The sequence below is a fragment of the Peromyscus eremicus genome, chromosome 4 (genome assembly GCF_949786415.1).
Source record: "Peromyscus eremicus chromosome 4, PerEre_H2_v1, whole genome shotgun sequence".
Taxonomy (NCBI): Eukaryota; Metazoa; Chordata; class Mammalia; order Rodentia; family Cricetidae; genus Peromyscus; species Peromyscus eremicus.
In genome coordinates, this window is record NC_081419.1 from 29,072,880 (window position 1) to 29,091,451 (window position 18,572).

Below are 18,572 nucleotides of genomic sequence, written 5' to 3' on the forward strand. Positions count from 1 at the left end.
TTTCCTTTAGCTTGTTTGCAAATCCTCCGGGTAGTTTTTAAACATCAGCTTTGTCTGTTCATTTCTAATTGCATACCTCATTACTGCGTATTTCAATATTTGGTAATCTAGGTGTGGTTCTCATGTTTTTATTAGTTCTTCCAATTCTCATGTATGCTGCTTTGCTTGCTTGTATTTTAAGTTTTTTTTTTTTTTTGAGAGCTTATACTTAGTTAAATTTGCTTTACAGCAATAACGAGGGTTTAAATAGAGAGCTTTCCTCGAGAGATTTGCATTTCTTGTGCTTGGGGCTTTGGGGAAGGAATAACCTGGCATGTGTTAGTGCAGTCAAGGGTCTTAGCTTGCTGCACGCATTTTGGGTTCGCCATGCCTGGGGCTCAGTTTCTGCTTTCAGAAACAGAACGGCTCCTCCACTCAAAGCAAGCCTCACTGCACGTGTTGTATTTTCTCTTGGTGTTCACCGCCCCCTCTCTTTCCCTTTCCTTGTTTTCCTGTTATCCCCTCCTTTCCTTGTATGTGTGTAAGTGTGTCTACAGGTGTCCAACATTTTCCTAGTGCTGAGGCTTGAATGATTGAACACAGGGTCTTGGTGTTATAAGCATGGCCCTGTTGTCAAGCTACAACCCCTCCCCCCAGGTTATGTCTATACTTTCTTGGAACGTTCTCTTTACTTTTTGTTTTTTGTTTTCCCGAGACAGGGTTTCTCTGTGTAGTTTGGGTCTGTCCTGGATCTCGCTCTGTAAACCAGGCTGGCCTTGAACTCACAGAGATCCACCTGGCTCTGCCTCCCGAGTGCTGGGATTAAAGGCGTACACCACCGCCACCCAGCTCTCTTTACTTTTTTGATAGTCAAACATGCATTATAATATTTCCTTAGTGTATTTATACAAGATCTTATTATATCGTAGCAGAAGGGCCTGAGACAGAATAGGCTAAAACAGAAAAATGTATCACGTGAGAGCATGTTTGAGTCCTTCTCTCCTTCCAGATTTAACTAACCTATGCTGCAGAGCCTTGAGAATGTGCTACTCTTGGCTTATTGGGTATAATTGATGGTGTTTTGGGTTTTTTTTTTTTCACTTTTTTAAAGAATTCCATACATGAGTACTGTATTTATACGATTTCCACCCATACTCTCTCTCCCTCCTCTGCTTCTCCCTTTGTCTCCCTACTCCGGTCCCTGTCACATCCACAACCTCTTCTTTATTACTGTTCCCTCCGGTCATGAACAGGACTTTCGTGCCACAGAGAGGAAGACGGTCAGGTATCTGTTTTGAATGCGTGGTTTATTGTTCACACAGGAAAAGAGGAAATGAATCTGACATGGCAAATGGATCTAACAAGCTAAAGCCCAGCTCCGAATGAAGCCACCATACCCAGAGGCCGGCTGCCCTCACAGAGAGTAGGGAGAGGAGTATGAGTCCATTGCCCAGTGTACTGCCACGAGACGCACTGCACAAGCCTGCGTATCTGTTTGTTGCTCCCGTGGTGAAGGCGTGCCAGTGAGGAACACATCACCTGCCTCTGGTTTTTGTCTGAGAGCTTACTTTATTTTCAGTCTTCTCTGCTGTTCTGATCCCCCTGATTGTAAACCAGAAGAAAATCTGATGGGACTAACGGGAGCCACCTGCCTCTAAAGGGGAGAAAGGCAGCACCCACCTGGGTGTCTTGTCTCTTTTCTCTTGCGAAGGGATGAATAGTCCCTGATTGGTTGCCCAGGGATGCCGAGTGGGTAAATAGCAACGGGCAGATGGAACTTTGGTGTCAGATGCCTGCTTTCTAGAACGCTGCTTATTTCAAAGCCAAAGAGAGCCTCTGATGATCGTTTACCAGAGACATAGAAGGCAAGAATGAGCAAAAGCAGGCATTTAGAAGGATTTCTGAAACAGCCATCTTCCTTAGCTTTCTAAGACCGTAATAAGAAAAGGAGCAGGAAGATAATTTTTAAATTCCCAAGAGCTATAGTAGGCAAAATTCCTTAATGTATAACAGGATTTGAAAACAGGAGATAAGGGCCAGTGAGATGGCTCAGGGGTAAAGGCACTGGCCATCAAGGCCAATGACCTGAGTTTGCTGCCCAGAACCCACGTGGCAGAAAGAGAGACTAACTCCTGCAAGTCTCTGAAACCACGTGTATGTCATGGTGTATACATGTAAGCACACCCAATAAATTTTTTAGACAAATGAAATGAATAATATATAAACTGTAACTATTAGGATCTCACTGATATGGTATGGGCAGACTAGGACAAGTACCAGGCCTGGGTGCCTTCTGCTTCCTTCAAAGAATTTTCCCTCATACTCTCTGCAAAGCTCTTTGAAAAGTATGTAGTGAACACCCTCATCAGAAATGTAAATGGCCGGGAGGCTGCTGGGCTCCTGCTTTGGTGTCTAACTGGAGATGTTTTTTTGAGGCAATGTTAGGCAGCTCCCGTGAAGATGGCATATCTACCGCGTGGGAGAGGCTGCCACTGAGGATTGAGTGCTTTCTGGAGTCATGGACCTCTCCTGGGATGTTGGCAGCATCCCCTCCAGTGGTGCTCATCATGGCCAGATGTACTTTATCCAGCTTTCTTCATGGAGCTTAGGTTTCAGAGCTGGAAACTTATACAGGTGTTCCTCAATTCTGATAGGGTAAGTCATAAAACTGTGAGAAATAGAAAATACCATATGAAAATGAGCTTAATATCTCTAACATGTTGATCCTCCAGCTTAGCCATACGGTTCTGAGTCCCAGTGGCTTCCCCTTCTGATTGCAGAGCCGAGCGAGAGCTGCATGCTCGCTGCTGTGGCTCAGCACCGTGACAACATATCTTGCCATATTTGCCTAGTCAGGGAAAGTGTAGAAATAAAACATTCAGAGTGTGGTTTCAAGTGAACATGAATTGCTTTCGCATCCCACAAAGCTGAAAATTAGTAAATGGAGCTATAGTTAGCCAAGATCCCTCTGTTTAAGTTTCCTCATTTTGTCTATTTCCAACTCAGTTCTGGGTGGGAGGTTGGGCCTCTGAGTATCAGCTGCAGAATGGGGCCAGAGTCCTGCCTGCCTGATGGGCTGCGGGGTCTAGGATAGAAGGAGAAAGAGTGGAGAAGATGGGAACCCTGGCTGGAATAGCCGGGGTGTTGAACACCAACATTGTCTCAGACTTTGATAGCGATCTTTCTTTTTGTGTAATAGATGGCTTTCTTGTTTCTTGTTTTGTCTCTTTTTGCTTCCCTAAACTCTTGCTTCGTAAGTCAGGCTGTCGCCTTTGTTCTGCAGCCTGTGGTCCGCTGGGACTCTGCTCAGAGAGAGGATGTCTCACCTTTTCCCAAGCGCTGCCCCGACAGGCCACCTGAACAGGACTCAATGGAAGTCACTCTCACCTCTGCTGGTTTTGCTTCTTTCTTAGATTTCTGGAACACAACCAGAGGTATTGTTCTACCCTGGACCCTGGCTGGAGCCAGTGTGTACCATTCCACTGATTGTACCCCAGGTCCCACTACAAATATGGCATATTCCCAGATGAATTATTTCACATTGTCCTGGAGGGGAGGGTAACTTTAAATGCTCTTTCCAGGGAAGGAGAATGGGGAAATGGCACTATTTGAATTTGGGCATCAGGATAGTTTGGGCTTTGTCTCATAGCTATACCATAGTGAGCATTTAAGGAAACACTCATGGAATAACTTAACATCTGGACATAAATTCTAGATTTTTGTTTAAAATCGAAGGTTTCTGCATCCCAAAGGGATATCTGTCCTGGTCTAGCTGAATCAGTGCTGAGCAGGATGATTAGGAAGGGAAGTACCCATATCTTCCTTCCTGCGCCTGCCCGCACTGAACATTTCCACCTGCATCACGTCACATATGTCCTGTCTACTTTCTACCTGGGGACAATGATATACAAAATCTGCGCATCATTGTACTTGGTATGTGAGTAGGAAAGGCTATCAGGCCTAAGGACCTCTTCAACAACTTGTCCCCAGCCTAAAACCTCCTACTTAAGAGCCTTTTATCCCAAATGTGTACAATATCCGGCATAATGATACCTTTCTGTGCCCGCTTGCTTAGATAGGCCACACTTCTGCCTGCCGTTGGCAGCCCTCCTGGACTTTGGTTAATCACATGGGCGTTGGGAGTATTAAGTTCACAAGTGGGTGCAGAGAAGATATTTTGATTGAATGGCAAATCCTCACCACCTGAGTGAGTCCTGCTTCTGGAGAATGCATTAAACAGTTATGCTCTGCAGTTCCATTAATCTCAGGGATGAGGCTGCTGTTATTGGTTAAATGCCATGGTTTGGGTAACTTCTCCTGACCATATCAACTTCTCATGGCAGAAGTTTCGACACAAAGCTGTGTTTAGAATGTTTCTACAAGAAGGTAGGGCTTGATCTAATTTGCCATCCTGAATTCATTTCATCTCGTGGGCTTTTATGTTTCAGCTCCCTGAGTGCTGTTAACATGAAATCCTTCAGATGCTTTGAGTCCTAATCCTGCGGTTCTGCTCACTGAAGATAAGCAGCAATTTCTCATTTTATTTTATTTCATCCCGGGTTACTAATGGGTCTAAATCACCTCCTTAGCTGTGCCGGCAGGACCAAGCGAGAGGAGAAGAGCCGAGAAAGAAGGGGAAAGAAAATGAAAGGACTCGTGAGGATGTGTGAAAGAACAAAGCACTGATTGCTTCAGGGCTGCGAGTCTCCTGCATAATAAGCCTGGAATTAGAGTCCATTGTCAGATCCTCAAAAGGAAGTACATGGGGATCTGTGAGGCCAGGGCTGCTGCTTTCTTTAAGTTGGAAGATCAAAGGATGGGAATGTTGTCAGGACCCAGGGTGACCAGAGAGCTAGAAATTCCTGAGCCTGAGTGTTCAGGTTTGCATGAGAAGTGTCCACCTCCCAAAGCTCGTGTGGAGGCCTGGACCCCCAGTGCACCCCAGAGCTCGAACCTTTGGGAGGTGATTGGATCATGGCGGTCAGTCCTCTTGAATGGATTGCACTGTGGTTGGGCTCATAGCTTAATGTAAATGTTTAGGGGAGATAAGCTTTGTTATGAAGTTCGTCCCTCCCCTCCCTCCAGCTCTCCCTTTTCTCCATGTCTCCTCCTCTTTCTCCATCTTCCTCTCCCTCTTCCCTTCCTGGCCAGCATCGGCTCTGCCATTTGTTACCCAATAAGTGTCTGCCTCGTGGCAGGCCTAAGAGCAATGGAGAGCTAGCCCACCTCAGCCCACTATGGACTGAATCCTTCAACAAATCAAGTTGATTTCTCTCAGATATTTTGCTAGAGGTGGAAAGCTAACATACTCACTCAAGTTGGTCTCTTACGTGACTTGAAGAGTCACATGGAAAATTGCTCAGCAAGGACATGTGGCCAGCAAGGTCTTTGTAAGAAAATAAGAATGAGAGACCAGAAAGAATTGATAATGAAAATGCTCCTTTCAGAGAGAAAACAGCTCGGAAAAATATACAAAACCCGAGCCTTTGAGCAGCTGCCACTCTGTTTTAGTCCCCTCTCTGTGCTTTTCCTATAAGGAAACTGAGACCGAGAAAACGGAAATGGTGTGCCCAAAGCTGTGCAGTCAGTATGGGCCACACTGCCTGCCGTGCATCCTCTTCACGTTGCTGCTATGTGGACAAATCAGGGCAGACAAGAGTTCGACTCATTGCCATTTTAAAGGCGAGCCAGTCCTAGGACCACGGTGGGTTTTTGTGGTCTTGAAAGCTTCAGCTATCCAGGCCGTGCTTGGCACCCTGTGTGTAGCAAGCGGAGGCAACGTTCTGCAGCCCGTGCAGCCTGATGTGGGGTGGGACTCACTTCCTGTGTGCCATGATTCAGTCTCTATTTGGGACAAAGGGAAGGGATTTAGCAGAGGTTCCTGGGTTTCTAAGAAGCAGAGCATGGGTCTGTGTGTTCCTTCTCCAACAAGGGATTAGATACAACTCAGACACCCCAATCCCTGGCCAATGCCAGGGGGCACTGGGCAAAGCCCCTGCTTTGGCCATCTCTCCTTTGCTGCAGATGAAAATGAACTTGTGGCCACCTGCATGCTGACAGGAGAAAGGCTTCGAACCCTTTCAGAGCTGCTTAGTCAGGAGAGTTACTGCTGAAGAACACGGGCAACTTATTTCCCTCTTACAGAAGTGCCGTTTGTTAACGGCACTTGGCCCTGCCCCGTTAAATTAGCCTTGCATTCTCAGTAGCTTGTTGAAAGAATTGCTGGAGCTCTGCTTCATTGCTCCTTGGCAGGCAGTTTAGTGGAAGACTCTGTTAGCCAGCGCCAAGATGCAATACGGAGACTTAGAATTAAGCCTGCTCCAAGCCCAAGGCTTTTGTAGATGGATGCTTTTATTTATTTGCTTATTTAAAAATTATTTTTCTGTGATGCGTTCTGTTATAGTGACAGATCAAGAACAATTATGGGACCAGAGTGGCCGTGTTTATTTAGTCCTTTTTCCAGTTCTCTTTTACTGGGTTCTTTCTGGAGCCCTGGTGACTCTGGGTGATCACAGCTCCTAAATTTCGATGACTATTGGAATCACTTTTTCTTTAGTCAGACTTAGCAAAACTTGAAGAGTCCTACAGACTTATGTCCAGGTAACAGAATGATATTGACTATTGAATGAACTGGACTGTGCAGTCCGCTTCATGAGGTGTGATTGATAGCTGCACAGTATGGTTGACGTTCGCTGCTTGCCGGGGTCCCTTGCCCCAGCGCACTGGTTTTAGATTCGACAAAGGGAGTCAGTGCAGCCAGGAGGCCTCTGTCATTTTGAGATCATAAGTAGATACTGTACTGTAGCTGATGCATCCTTCTAGTGGGAAACTTCTGAAGAATGTGCTTGGGAGCCATACAGAGTAGGTGTCAGAAGCCGGCATATATTAACCATTTAGTCAAGGACAGAGGAAGGACTATTGTTGGCAAGGCTTCTTGAGACATCTTCTTAGGTTGGCCTTGGCCTTCTGTAGGGAACTGAGCTTTGCAAGAATCAGGGAGACGAGGAAGTCAGAAAAACATTCTTTCTACCTTCCGTGTCCTTTGGTTTCCATGTAGAGATACATAGATGAGGTGTAAGTGAGCCAAAAGAGTAAGGTCTAGAAAAATGCATTTGGCAAACATTTGCTAAATGCTTATTTGACGCCAGATATTGGAGACCAAGTAGTGGAGTAAACACAGCCCTGCTCTCAGGGTCCTGATCTGTGTGGAGGGAACGGGCAAGCAAGCGTTTCCTGGTGATAAGAATGTGCCATGCAAAAGAATGTGTATGTGTGTGTGTGTGTGTGTGTGTGTGTGTGTGTGTGTGTGCGCGCGCGCGCGCGCGCAGTTTGGGGCAGGGCTAGCAGTGTGGAGGAAAGAGCAAAGCCAGTGAGCTGGGAGAGGGTCAGGAGTTACCATTTCGTGCAAAGGTGGCCAGGAAAGTTCTTTCTGACAGTTGGCTTTAGAGCCCAGAGTCCTGCAGACCTCACCTGAGAAGGCAGGGCAGAGACTACAGAGAGGATGTGGCCAGCCTCTTCTGCAGCTCTTCCCTAAAGCCCCATCCATTTCCTGGCTTATTCTGATTGAGAAGTGGGACACTGTCTTTCACCATAGTTTTATGAAGTGACCACTATTCAGTAAGACTCTTGTGTGGAATGAATTTTATTTAAACAGTTGTTAAGCACCAGATTCATTGCATAATGTAGGATTCTGGCTTCTTAGAAAGTCACAAAAAAGGACTCCAATGCTGCAAACTTTTATTGCTCTAAAGGTGTTTGTAGGCCCAGAGAACCGTTCCTTGGGGATGGGAATGCTTACATGAATGCAGAGTTGTTTTACTGCTTCTGCTCTTTGGATCACTAGAGAGTACTCGTTTGAAATAAAAGCAGTTTTGCTCTGGGATAGATTTGAATCAATGATATAACTTGAAATGTTGCCAGCAACACCATTCTCTTACAGCATATGATATGGCAGAGGGAAAGGCTGGTATAGGAGCTAGCAAAGGAATGCTTTGGCTTTGCATTAGCCACATCTGGAAGAAAGCCAGGATCCGGAGGCCATATAGCTAATCTGGGTTGTCAGTCACCATCTACTGGCCCAGAAATGCTCTGTAAAAACCTTTGCAGTTGGTACGTTAGCATCAATGGTAGTCAAACAGACCAGGTTAAGACTCTGCTAAACTGGGGCTGGAAGGATGGCTCAGCAGTTATGAGCACTGGCTGCTCTTCCGGAAGTCCTGAGTTCATATTCTCAGCACCCATGTGGCAGCTCACAACTGTCTAAAACTGTAGTCCCATGGGATCTCATGCCTTCTTTTGGTGTGCAGAATTATATGCAGAAAAAACACCCATATGCATAAATAAATCTAAAAAAAATTAATGTGCTAAACTAATATAATACCTTCATGTTTTTAAACCAGATTTATTTGGAATCACAAGAAGTATTCACAGTAACCAGCAACTATTCAAAAATTATGTCTGGTTATGTCTGATTTTCTCAGAGTCCTTATTGAACGAAATGAGGACATGACCGCTCCACGGTATAGTTGAGAAGAAGGTTCTTATTGTAGATATGATGGTGATTACAGCCAGGGGCATCTGAAGAGCCCAGAGCAGGAGAGAAAGCAGTAGACTAAACATGACAGTAGGCTGAACTGGACCATGTGTGTGGGTGGGGTGGGGGAGGGGGCAAGAGAGGAGGAGAAGAGAGGAGAGAGGGCCCAGAGAGAGGACCGAGAGGGGAGAGGGCAAAGAGAGCACGTGGCCAAAATGGCAGGGTTCTATAGTACTGGAGAGGTTTAGGGTGGGGGTGGGGTGAGAAGAGCAGAGAGGAGCCAGGATGCCGGCACAGGTGCTCGCTGAGCGAGCCTAGAGGCCCGCATGCACTGGTTTATGGGTTTCTTTTGGACCTGAGTGTTACACAAATTGCTAAATGGTCTTTTAATAAAAAATCTGGAGCCTGATATTGGGGTAAATGCTGAAAGATCAGAGAGACAAAGGAACAAGTCACTGCCACGTCTCACCTCACCAACTCCACAAATCCTCTGACTGAAATCCTCTGAGTCCTCACCCGAAAGGCTCCAGCTGAAAAAGCCTCTAGCTGAAAGGGACTCTTCTGTAGAAAAGCCTTTAGTTCCTGTCTCCTCACATCTTATCTACCTTTCTCCGCCCAGCCATTAAAGGTGTGTGTACTTCCCAAGTACTGGGATTAAAGGTGTGTGCCACCAACTGCTTGGCTCTGTTTTCTCTCCTAGACTGAGTCAATCTCATGTAGTCTAGGGTGGTTGTGAACTCACAGAGATCCAGATGGATCTCTGCCTCCAAAGTTCTAGGATTGAAAGTGTGTGCCACCACTGCCTGGCCCCTAAGTTTAATCTAGTGGCTTGTTCTATCCTCTGATCTTCAAGCAAATTTTATTGGAGTACATAATATATCACCACACCTGACACTTTTTTTTTAAATTTAAAAGTTTCATTTGGGTTGAAAAGTTATTTTATGAGTTTTATGTGTATGCTTAAATATGTGCACACAAATACATATGCATTTTCCAAACTTTCTATGGGGATTTAATTTTTTTTTTTAATTTTTAGAATGAGTCTTCTTGTGTTATCTAGACCAGTCCCTTAACTCTGGGTCTAAACTGACCTTTTTAGCTCAGGTTCCCAAGGAGCCAGGACTGCAGGTACATGCCGCCACACCCACCTAGAGGATCCAAGAGATTGAAGGGATTTGCCAAGAAAGAACTGAGAAAGCACTGGGAACTAAATTAGAGATCATTTACCAAAAACCAGCGCTGGTGTCACTTTAAAGGGTCCCCATCCTCTTCGCTTCCTGGGTTCCCTCTCCAGGCCAGGCTGGGAGAGATGCTGCTCTTCTGGATTTCTAGAGAATTCTATGTGTCTCAATTATAGTAATGACTAGCTATGGACTCAGTGTCTTTCCCTGGCTCCCTTGAAGGCCAGCACTGTATCTTTGAGCCCCAAGTCATCCACACCTTACATGGTGTGTAACCTGAAACAGGGATCCCAGTTTGTTGAATGCATAGATTAGTAAATGAGTTATTAAGACTCATGCCTGATTTGAAGCCTTCTGGTAACCCAAGCAAAAAAGAAAATGATATTGGCCTCACAGGTTTTCATAAGCCTGCAGATCTAAGCAGAACATTGCTTCAGATGACATGCCTGTTTCCCACTCTTGGAGCTAAGTTCCTGAAGGTATGTAACAATGACACATAGTGTGACTCTGTTGGGTTTCCTAAGAAACACATTTTCAATACATCTTAAGTGCCTTTGCCTTGACTGACTGAAAGAACCACCATGGCCTTTGGAAGAACCGGGCAGCTGGAGGCCAACTCCAGCATCAGGAAGTTGGGGTCCTTGTTAGCTTCCTGGTACACTCTCTGTTGGAACTTCCCTTTTTCAGAGGGCAGTGAGCCTGGGAACCAGCTTATGTGTGCCACTGGATTTTATTTCCCTCTTTGCAAGCATCTAATAGATACTCTACTGGAAAAGTTTACTGTGCTCACTCTCAGGCTGTGGCGTTAAGTGAAACGGGGGTATTAAGAGAAACAATGGCAAGGGAGGTGCATGTGTTCTGGACAGGGCGTGGCTTCCCTGGGTTTCTCAGAGAAGCTTGCCTTGGAGGACTCAGGCTCTGTGGGAAGGTAATTATTTTGTGGAGACAAATGGGAATCCAGGTGAGGGGAAGCCAGTGCATTCTGCTTCCCTAACAGTGTTCTCTAAGCAGCTATTTCGAAGAGGTGGGAGAAGTGCTAAGAAACACAAAACATCCTGCAGAGGGATGGCAGATTAATTGAGTTCTGCTTGTGTGTATAGGGTGCAGAAAGAGAAAAGAGAGAGGGGAAATTAAAAGCCCTTTGATCTAGTACAAACAATTCTTCATTGGAATGTTTTTGATGGATGTATTTTCTTTTAAACTGTATAATAAAACACTAGACAAAGGCAGTGGGTGGTTAAACGCTGAGAATCAGCAATGTAAGGAGGGAAGTGAATATTTACTTCTGACATCTTGGAAAGAGTTTTAGTATTTTTCTTGTCCTTGAACTCTATTTTTTTTAAAGTAAGTTTTTATCTGTTTGGTTTTTTTTATTCATTTATTATTTTATGTGTGCATTTTGCTTGCATGCATGGATGTGCACCACATTCATGCCTGGTGCCCATGGAGGTTGGAGGAGGCCACTGGGTTCCCAGGAACTGGAGTTACAGATGGTTGTGAGTCATCATGTGGGTGCTGAGAACCAAACCTGGGTTCTCTGCAAGAATAGCAAGTGTTCCTATCTGCCCTGGTCCTTGACTCTTCTGGGAATCCGATGAGCCAGTAGTATCTGGATTGACGGGTTTATTCACCGTTGACTTCCTGAAGTTGGCCTGTGTGTCAGAGCCGGAGTCCCAGAGCTCACACTAGAGCCATTGTCTTATCTTTAGGTAACTCCAGCTTCCCACTTGATGCTGCCCAGAGAAGCTCAGTCTCTTCCCAAGGTGTTCCTTTAAGGCAATCTGGCATTATCTAGACATAGGAACGTGTTTATCTCCTAAATATGTTTGTCTCTATTTCAAAAATGGGCAGCCATTTTGGGATTTATCAATTAAAATTTTGTCCTGGGGGGTGGGGGGGGAGCTGGGCAGTGGCGGCCTTTAATCCCAGCACTCCCAAGGCAGAGGCAGGTGGATCTCTGACTTCAAGGCCAGCCTGGTGTACAGAGCAAGTTTCTGGACAGCTGGGGCTACACAGAGAAACCCTGTCTCGAAAAACCACACACACACACACACACACACAAATTGTTTTAGGGGCTGGAGAGAGATGGATCAGTACTTAAGAGCATTTCTACTCTTGCAGAGGATTTAGGTTCTGTTCTCAGCACCCACATGGTCAGCCACAACTCCAGTTTCAGGAACCGGATGTCCTCTTCTGACCCCCAAGGGCATCAGGCATACATTCAGAGAAAACACTCCTCCACATAAAATAAATAAATAATTAAATCTAAAAAATGTTTTAAAACATCACATCTAGATTATAAACTCAAGAAGGATTTGGATTTAGCGTATCTTAGGTCACTCATGTGCCTCGTACCCAGCTCTGCAAAGCAGATGTTCAGTAAATATCTGCGTACTCAAGAGTAATCATTATAGTCTTTTGAAGCTGGGGTGTGGAGGCACATATCTTTGGTTACTTGGTAGGCAGAAGCAGGTAGATCTTTGTGAGTTTAGGCAAGCCTGGTCTACGTTGGAAAGTTCCAGGACAGCCAGGAATACATAGTGAGAGCCTGTCTAAAATAATTAAGTAAATAAATGAGTCATGGTTCAATTCACAACATTTCTGTGAACAGATATTTGGATTATTTCTATTTTCCCATACATAACACAAAAACTCCCTATATACTCATCTTTATACTTTATGAAGAAATGTTCTATTATTTTGCTAAACCACATGCCTAGGACTTGCTGAGTCAAAGGAATACACATTTAGATTTCAAAAGCTCTTTCTGGGGCTCTGTTTTATGAGATTGCTGTTGAACTTCACCTTGGCTGACGCAGGGACCTGTCATTTCCCTCTTTATAAGCTGCCATTAACTTCCAAACCTCAGAAGGCTGATTGTTTCCTCCAAGGTTCTTTATCCTGCTGAGACCCTGGCACAGGATAGGGCAGTGTCTTGTTTCCTGGACAGAGAATATGTATGTGACATTGTTCAGTGAAGTTGGTGTGTGTGTGTGTGTGTGTGTGTGTGTGTGTGTGTGTGTACCATGTGTGTGCACCGTGAATACCTGCACCATGTTTGAATAAGCCTGAGGCTGTCAGAAGATGGGGTTGGATCCTTTGGAGCTGGAGTTACAGGAAGTTGTGAACTGCCCTGTGGGTGCTGGGAATGGGAGCCTGCTTCTTTCCCTGCAAGAACAGTTAGCACTCTTAAACTGCTGAGTCATCGCTCCAGCATCTAAATTAGTTTTCTTACACTTAATCATACACTCTCTGCTACTCTTTGTAGCTATTTGAAAGTGTAGACTATGTGTGTCTCTTGTGTCTATGAGGGAAAGTAAGTCAAGAACTTGTCCATTGTTAGCAAGTGGTACCTGACCTCTTGCTGAGAAACCACACCTGTGTTTCTAAATCAGTTTAAACTCTGGGGATTTTTCACCACTTCAGCCTCTGGTTCTGTTCTTGCCCCTGTCAGCTATGAGAATTGAGTTCTTAGAGGACAGTTATGAAGGGAGGCAAGGATGCAAGGAAGCCATAGACCTTCCATGCCATGTAAGCAAATATGGGTAGTGTCCTGGTCGTTTTTTTGTCAACTTGACACAAATCTAGACATATCTAGGAAGAGAGAATCTCCATTGAGAAAATTCCTCCGTCAACACTGGCCTATAGGGCATTTTCCTGACTAATGATTGATGTGGAAGGGCCCAGCCTGCTGTGGGTGGTACCTCCCATGGGCTGGTGGTCCTGAGCTATGTAAGAAAGCAGGCTAAGTAAGCCGGGAAGAACAAGCTGACAAGCCGTGTTCCTCCTCAGCTGCTACTGTTTCAGTTCCTGCCTCCAGGTTCCTACCCCGAGTTCCTGACCTGACTTCCCTCAGTGATGGAGCGGGACCTGAGAGTTGTAAGCTGCAATAAACCCTTTCCTCCTCCCCAGTTTTCTGTTGTTTATTTTTTTTCTCACAGCTTTCTGCTGAGGATTTGAGGAATATATGGAACATATGCTCAGCACTCCCCCAGACAACGCTAGCAGCAGCGTGTCTGCTAAGTAATATTCTTCTTTCTCTCATGCACACAGGAGAATTGCACGTGCCAACATTATTTCCTGTTGGCTTGGGTAATCAGGAAATTCAGAACCAAATGTAAATCTTAATAACTCATCCATTCCTTTATGCATTCGTTCTGTAAGCCAGTGTGGAGGACCACTGCTTACCAAGCAAGCACCATGAAGAGGACTGGGTCTGGACTCAAGGACCCAGGTGAACCTCTCCCAAAGTGGTTCCAGTTTCAGACAGGAGCAGTTTATTGCCCTGCGGAGCCCCTTGCTTTAGACGCTCACCTGGGGAGCTTGAGCACACATTTTCCCATGGAACCTAACCCCTTCTCCACTCAGCTTATTAGCACTAGAAAGGAGGCGGCTGGCTTTCCTCTCAGGTGTTGACAAAGGCTGCTGTTGTCCAAGGGCCAAAGGCCTTTGGTGGCTTGATTAACACACAACCTGGCTTGTGCCAGTTTTCATATGGAGACCGGTGGATATCATCTGCCGCCTCATTAGGCCGACACTCTTCCTGTCCCCCTTGTAATAATGTCACCGGAACACACAATAATTCTAGGTAAATGCAGGAAGCATGCACTCTAGAGCTAACCCAGGGTTGGCAGCGACAGATGCTCCAAAAAACAATTGTCTCACTCTGCTTTGTATAGCTGGGCCCGTTTGAATGCTCGAGGAACAACAGAACATGCAGCAATCCAAGACTTCTTTAGAAAAAAGTCAGTTTTTCGAGATTCAGAGGGCCAGTGAAATAAGCCGGACAATCACCTTGGACTTTGAGAAGAGAACTTGCTTATTCTAAAAAAGAAGGCAGAGAGGGGCCCTAGGACACTTCATATCACATGGCATGGACAGCGTTCAGGAACTCTGTGCCATTTCCAATGGCAGTGAGAACCATATATGGCTTATGTTGGCTTAAGGAGGACTTAGGTTACACTTATGTTACCCTGGTCCTTCCTGACCGCAGACTGAAAAAGCCCATGAAGAGGAGTAAAGAACATTTGCCTAGTTTTGCTCCCTTTTGTTGTGGTTATTGTTATTTTCTTTACCAGAATGGATTCTCAAAATGGTTCTTTGGGCTGACGCTAGACAATGCTCTCGTTCACAACTGCATGGAGCCACACTCTCCTTGGCCAGGTGGAGGCAGAAATTGTTCGAGGACTTCTTTCCCACACTGGGGTACTAGGGGTGGTCTGAAGGCCACTGTAGTGGGCATTGCTTCCCTGTAAGGAAAACCACCTTCTCAGTGGGGCACAGCTGGGTGATCAAAGCTGCCAGCCAGCTTGGCACTTGGTGCTCAGCAGGATACACAGCTCTCTCACAGAACCCTAGGAGTTGGGGTCAGGGTTCCTTTGGAGCAGGACTGCCTAGATGTGACATGGGAGCCAGAGTTCTCTTTGTCCCATGATGCTCCCATGTAAGCTGGTGCCATTTCTCAGAGAAAGCCTAGAGAGGATTCATGGAATTCCAACAGAGGGTTGGAATTGGCAAGAGTGGGCCCATCCAGGGTTATACTGAAGGTCAAGGACAGTCTCTGGTTCTAGGGACTTGGATGGGTTTGACACACACCCACTGGGCCATGAAAGCCAAAGTCTGGATTAGACTCCAGTTCATACGACTCTCTACACTTCACTGTTGTTCTAGGACTTGTCTGAAGCATTGTGCTCCACCTGTACCATCTGAGAGAAGGTTTTCCATCACTCTTTGACTGGGTAAACAAAAAACTGTCATTTCCCAATTACTATCATACTGTCCTGGTGAATTTTAAGAAAATGGAGCATTGTGGCATGAGTTCTTTGTCTGTCTTCTAATGCTCTTTAATTCTCCATTTGTCCTGTGCTTGCTCATCAGCTAGACCAGAAAGATGAGAAAAAGCCACAGTTTGAAAAAAATCAAACACTTTGGGGAGGTGCTTAGCAAAAAATGAATTGTGCTGTAGGTTTCTTACCTGCAAAATGTATTCCACATGTAAGAGCATTTTTTTCCAGTGCCTCCTATGTGCAACAGGCTACTAGTAGGTAGTGTTAAACATAGAACGTGCCTTCCTTGCACCCCCTTCGGTTCCAAGTCTTGCTGGGAAAGTGATGGAAAAGAAATAAAGAGCAAAAAGCATTAGAGAGACCGAGAAGGTAGTATATGCTTCAGTATGCTCGTTATAGGGGGCCTCTCTGGTTGTCATTTTGGTGGACTGAGGAATACACAGCATGACTGTGTAGGATGGGGCTTTCCAGGAAACAGCAACCGTATGTGCAAAGGTTCCAAGGCTAGAATGTGTGTAACATGTCCAAGTGAGTAGGAAGGGGAGAGAGATGGGGGTAATCCAGGGTCAGCAAGTGGGTTTGCTGTGAAAGGAAGCCGACTTCCATTGGATTGCCCTTTTCCTGCTCTGCTGGGCCTGGCTGGGCATGTGCCAGTCAAGTACTGAAGCTCTCAAAAACCTTGTTGAACATGTTTTCTGATTAAATTGTACAGACACGTTAGCCAGCAGAGGGATGGGAAGGGAATGCACAAAGGAATTTGGATTTTCTGCAGCGAGTTCATTAGACTTACCGCCAGACAATTCATCTTACTGAGATGTTGTGTTTTAAATGAATAAATAAAATGGCTAGAGGCTTTTGCTTATTTATTATTGGAATAGTAATATGTGAACAGTGTAAAAATGCAAGTGCTAGGAAAAAATACTTAGTGAAAGTGGGTCTCTCCTTTCCTGTGGTTCTTTTTTTCCAGAAGCAGCTAAAGTCAGCAAAGCCTTGGAGTGTTTCTGCACATTCTCCTGTCTGTATAAAGACACAGCATGGCTGCTGTAACAGTTAATCCCTTCCCCACTGATGGCCACTAGAGTGTTCATCTCTTCTGCTTCAACAAATACTATGACAAAAAAGCCATGTACATTCCACATTTTGCTTATTTGTAAGTGTTTCCATAGGAAAAGTTCCCCTAAGTAATATTATAGACAAAAGAGAGATAACTATCTTGTTATATTTCATTTATTAACATTTATTTTTTTCCTTGAAATTAATGTCAGCCACCAAATCACAAATAAAGGAATGTACTGCACAATTTAAGAAACATACAAATGTGCAAAAAAATTATACCTAAGCATCATTTCAGACTTCAGAATATGAATGATAAAGAGAAAATTCTTGAAAGAAGCCAAATGTAAACAAGCAGGTGATCTATCCTGGAGTAAAGAATGATAATTTGATATGCGGCTTCTTAAAAGAACTCTCTCACTGTGCAACATGAAGAGAGTGAGTGAGACAGTCAGTACTGGAGGACAACAAAGCTATAGAAACTCTGTATTCTCATAACTCACTCTATAAAAGTGAAGGGCAATCAGGTGTGGTGGCTCACACCTATAATCCCATTTACCATGCTAAGGGAGAAGGACTGAAGATTTGAAGCCAGCCTGGGCTACATAGCAAGTTCAGAGCCAGTGTGGACAACTTGATAAGATCCCGTCTCAGAATAGGAGAATGCTTTTTTTCCCCTTTGAATATTTTAAATATTTTCTTTTTATTGAAATCGGTTTTTTTTCTCTTCACATAATGTAGTTTTATAGTTTCCCACCTCCCTCCTCTCAGTGTATCCCTCCCTCTCTCCCATCTGGATCCACCCCCTTTCTGTCTCTCATTAAGAAATAAACTTCTAAGGGATAATAATAAAATCAAACAAAACCTAGTACATGAAAGTAGCACAAAACAATCAAAAAGAAAAGAGCCCAAGAAAAGGCACGAGAAACAGATATAGACACAGAGACCCACTCATTCCCACATTCAGGAGTCCCATGAAAACACTAACCTAAGTGATACTATGTAGCTGGAGTTTTTTCCAGTCCTGCCTCCGAGGCAGCCACTCAGACCCAAATAAACACACAGATGATAATGGCTCTGGCTTCTTGTTATCTAGTTCTTATATCTTAAATTAACACATTTCTATTAATCTATAAGTTGCCACGTGGCTTGTGGCTTACTGGTACTTTACATCTTACTTCTCATGGTGGCAGCAGCTGGCAGCATCTCCTGACTCAACCTTCCATTTCCCAGAATTCTCCTCTCTCTTTGTTCCGCCTATACTTCCTGCCTGGCTACTGGCCAATCAGCATTTTATTTATCAATCAATCATAGCAACACAGTCACAGCATACAGATATCCACAACAATACTATATACACAAAGGACTTGGAAGGTAAAAAGAGAGAAAAGAGAGAGGAAAAATATAAATAAAATAAAAATAAAAAAATAATATTTTTTAAAAAAAACCCTGACATGACATTCTGAGAGAAGGAACCTCCAAAGATGCTGTTGAGTTCATTTTCATTGGCATCTACTGCTGGCATGCAGCCTGCCCTTAAAAGTGGTTTGTTTTCTCAGTGAGACTCCCTTGGAGTAAACTAGGTTTTCATTTGCAAGTGGTTATCAATTGGAGAGAGTTTCTGGTTAGGAATGGGGGCAGTGTCCACTTTTCTTTTCCACTCTAGGACCCCCATCCGGTGCAGACCTGTGTAGGCCCTGTGCACGCTGCCAGGTCCCTGAGTTCGTATGTGTATCAATCCTGTTGATTTGGAGAGTCTTGTTTTTTTGGTGTCCTCCATCCTCTCTGGCTCTTACACTTCTACTGCATACTCTTCTGCAGGGTTCCCTGAACCTTAAAGTGAAGGATTTGATGGAGAGATCTCCTTTAGGATTGAGTGTTCCAAGGTCTCTCACTCTGAATATTGTTTAGCTGTGGGTCTCTGTACTTTTTTTCCTTGTCAGCTTCAGGAGGAAGCTTCTCTGATATTGGCTGAGCAAGGCTCTGATCTGCTTCACTGGCTGGAGTGCAAACATTTCCCTCTCTGTTTCTCTCTCTCTC

The 18,572-nt window shown here is 44.7% G+C and overlaps 1 long non-coding RNA gene across 1 annotated transcript; it reads right to left on the minus strand.

Moving 5' to 3' along the window:
• Nucleotides 1-1,267: 1,267 nt before the first annotated feature.
• Nucleotides 1,268-17,773, minus strand: LOC131909134 (uncharacterized). Its single transcript, XR_009378783.1, has 3 exons — nt 17,711-17,773; nt 15,668-15,792; nt 1,268-2,647 (listed from the first exon to the last, which is right to left on the minus strand). It is a non-coding gene; the product is annotated as an uncharacterized LOC131909134 (long non-coding RNA).
• Between the last annotated feature and the right edge of the window lie 799 nt (nt 17,774-18,572).